This window comes from Elephantulus edwardii, unplaced genomic scaffold, assembly GCF_000299155.1.
Source record: "Elephantulus edwardii isolate Elephantulus edwardi_28Jun2011 unplaced genomic scaffold, EleEdw1.0 scaffold00016, whole genome shotgun sequence".
Taxonomy (NCBI): domain Eukaryota; kingdom Metazoa; phylum Chordata; class Mammalia; order Macroscelidea; family Macroscelididae; genus Elephantulus; species Elephantulus edwardii.
Window position 1 is genome coordinate 1,265,022 of NW_006399766.1, and position 3,757 is coordinate 1,268,778.

A 3,757-nucleotide genomic window follows, 5' to 3' on the forward strand; every position below is an offset into this window, starting at 1 on the left:
ACCATGTAGCCCTCGCTCTAGTCTCCTGTGATGACAGAAATACCCAGTTACATCTCTCTTTTAAACGGTTCTCTCCCTCCTCTGTTTCAGTGCAGTATTTTTTATTTCTTGAAATTGCTAGCATTTCTGTAAGTTCCCTGGACAAGACCTCCAGGTCTTCCAGCGCGGAGAGTAGCCGCTCTCGTGTGCTGTTTCCGCCGGGGACACCACCTGGACGCTCCTTCTCCTTCTCCGAATGCGATGATGACGCCATCCTCCTCACAGAAACCAGCAGGTGCCCAAGGAAAAATATTTTATGTTTACATTTTTGTTTAAATTGTACATTTTAAGTAATGCAAAGCATTTTGAATGAAATGGAAAAGGGATTTTGGAGCATTACTGAAGTTTACATGATTAGTGGGACAATATTGTCCCAAGGGGTCTCAGGTGCTGAAGTTGGTAGGATGAGGCTCATTTAATAAGATTTATGCTACTATCAGCTGGTAACACACACTAAAAGTGAAATAGCAGCTTCCCCCTCAGCCCCAGAGGGGAAAATTTAAATCAGAGGCTCTATGTCCCACAGATAACAAAAAGATTAACAAAAATAATAAGCTCTTCTTTTTAGCTCACTGAGTCTCAAAGTTTGCTGCTTATAGGTATTACCTCAGAAGCAGTATAAGCACTAACTGGTTTAAAGTCTCAGACTTAAACAGGAAAAACCTGTTTCCATTGAGTAAATTCTGACTCACAGTGACCCGATATGACAGAATAGAGTTTCCCCATAGGATTGCCAAGACTGTAATCTTTCAAGGAAGCAGACTGCCACATTTTTATCTCATGGGTTTAAATGGCTGATCTCTTGGTTAGAAGTAAATACTTAACATTGTTCTGATAGTCTTAGCCCAAGAATGGTTTAACTGCCCAGAAGTGAAGTCAGGCTTAGGGGTTTTAAGAACAAAGAATCTATACCGATCCCATTGTTTTGATTTTGATTGTCTGTCTGTGTCTTTGTTTTACACACTTGCCTTGACTCAAAGAAAAGAACTATTCCTTTAATAACCTGTATTTTAAAAGACAGAAAAACAAAACAACAAAATGCCTCTACCCTGTGGTACAACTGCTTTGATTATTCCAAACAGCATTATTTCAATGCCTCTTTGATTCTTCACAACAGATAGAAAAATACTTGAAGGCATCAGATTTTTACTGAGTTTAAAAATGTAGATAAAAGTTATATATGCTTCGGCACACCTCCCCCAAAACCACAGACAAATATAGCTCAATGACAAAATTAAAAAATAAAAAATATAGACAACTGAGCCAAAATAGCTCAGCCTAAAAGTTTATTTTATGCCTTGTTATTGTTGTTGTGTACTGTTGTATCTGAACTGACCATAGCTGACCTGCCAGTGGGTTTTCAGAGAGTAAATTACGAGGGAGGAGATTGTCCATCCTTCTCTTGTGGAGCAGCTGGTAGATTTGAACTGTGTGCCTTTGGGATTGCAGCTCAGTTTCTTGCAACTAGGTCACTTTCTGCCTAGCTAAGCATAAATTTTCTGAACACATAACAATGCCACATTTGAAATGTATGTTTCAAAATTTTATTTCTAAATGTTCAAAGAAACTAGATGGTAATTAATTTTAGTATTCCAAAATGAATTCCTCTAGAATAGTCTAGGAGCTCTGGTAGCATGGTTTGTAGCATGTTGTGCTGTTATTCAAAAATCATCTCTGGTATCTTGAATCCACCATCTACTCCACATAAGAAATTTGGGCAGCCTCTTACTACTGATATTTACAGCCTTAGGATGCTATCAGTCAAAATCAACTTAAAGGCGAATATTTTTGAGGATAGGATTTATTATAAATTTAAGATGTTTTCTTCCATATATATTCCACAATATAATTCCTTATATTTTTCTCTTGCAGTGATAGACCTTGAATTTATGCCTGTGACTAAGACATAATATCTCTTTAACACATAGTTCCCATATTTGCAGCATGAGCACATCCTGGAAGCTTAAGAAAATTAAAAAGTCTTGACTCCACTTGGAACTACTAAACCAGAAACTTTGGATGTGTGCCCACCAATTTGTTTTAATAAATCTATAATTTGTATGCACATTAAAGTTTGAGAACTGCTAATTCAAAAGATAAAGAATTTATATTTTAACTCTAGCCCTAGAGAACCTAGCAATTAGATTAGAACTTTGGAAATTTGCCTACCATTTGTTATCAATGGGATGCAGATAATCTTGCTTGCTGAAAATGAAGAAAACTTGAATCACTTATTGCAGAAGATCGAAGACTATAGCCTTCAATATGTATCACATCTTAATGTCAAGAATTCAAAATTCTTCACCACTGGACCGATGGGTAACATAATGATAGATGGAGAAAAGATTGACTTTGTCTGCAATTTAATCTTACTTAGATCCACAATCAAATTATCATGATACCAGCAGCAGTCAAGCAATCAACAGACATGTCACATTGATAAGATATACTATCAAAGACCTCTTCAAAGTTATAAAGAGCAGCAATGTCAGTTTAAAGGCTAATGTACACCTAATACAGGCCATGGTCTTACTGATTATTTGCTATGGATATTAAAGTCAGACAATGAATAAGGATAGCAGAAGATTCTTGAGTTGGGGTATTGAGGAAGTTGTTTTTGTTGCTGATAAATGCCACTGAGTAGAGTTTGACTCATAGCAACCCTACCAACAACAAATCTGAACCCTCTCCTGTCCTGCACTTTCCTCACCACACTTAAGCCTATTGTTGCAGACACTAAGAATTTATCTCATTAAGGATCTTCCTGTATTTCACTGACCCTCCACCTTTCCAAGCAGAAGAGTATTGAATATCCCATGGACTTCAAAAAGAGTAGACACGTATGTCTTGGAGAATGTGCACCTTGGGTTCTCTTTAGAGGCAAAAATGGTGAGACTTCATCTCATCTACTTTGTCCTACTAACCAAGAGGTTCCAGTGCTTGGAAAAGTGGAGGGTCAGTGAAAGAGAAGAAGAACCTCAACCAGATGAATTGGCACAGTTACAGCATAATAGAGTTAAGAATATTAGAAAGGATAAAGCTAGCACAGGATAGGGCAAGCTTCAGATCCATTATTTGTAGAGTCACTCTGACTCATATAATCAACTCAATGGCACCTAACAATAATGTTGTTGTCCCTAAACCAGAATCCATATTTGTAAAGAAAATTTCCAATGGTGCTAGAACCACAAAAATATTACATGATATTTTTAAAGGATTATTTGATTCTCATAGTATATATTAGTTCTCTTTTGCTTTACATGTATAGCGACAATGGCATACAATGCTTTTATATCAGTTTATCATAAATTGGTCATTATATAAATTTCTTCAAGAATTAATAGAAAATAAAAAGAAAACTACAAAAGCAAGAAGTCAATCAGATTCTATACAACTTGTATTTTTATGTGAGTTGATATTTGTTCTCTTTCTGTCAAAAATATGCTTCATTTCCTATTCCAATTTGTTCACCCTTCCTTGACCTTGAAAGAAATTTCAAGGCAAGCTAAATGCTTAAATAAGATAGGTAATGAATTGAGTCTCAATGTCAAGAAGACAAAGATTCTCACTACTGGACCAATTGGCAGCATCAGGATGGATGGCGAAGAGATTGAGATTGTTCACAGCTTTAGTTTGCTTGGCTCCACAGTCAACACTCTTGGCACTAGTAGCCAGGAAATTAAAAAATGTATTGTGATAGGAAAGTCTGCTGTTAGGG

The 3,757-nt window shown here is 36.4% G+C and overlaps 1 pseudogene; it reads right to left on the bottom strand.

Moving 5' to 3' along the window:
- Positions 1-253, bottom strand: part of LOC102847782 — a 1,469-nt pseudogene extending 1,216 nt beyond the window's left edge.
- Between the last annotated feature and the right edge of the window lie 3,504 nt (positions 254-3,757).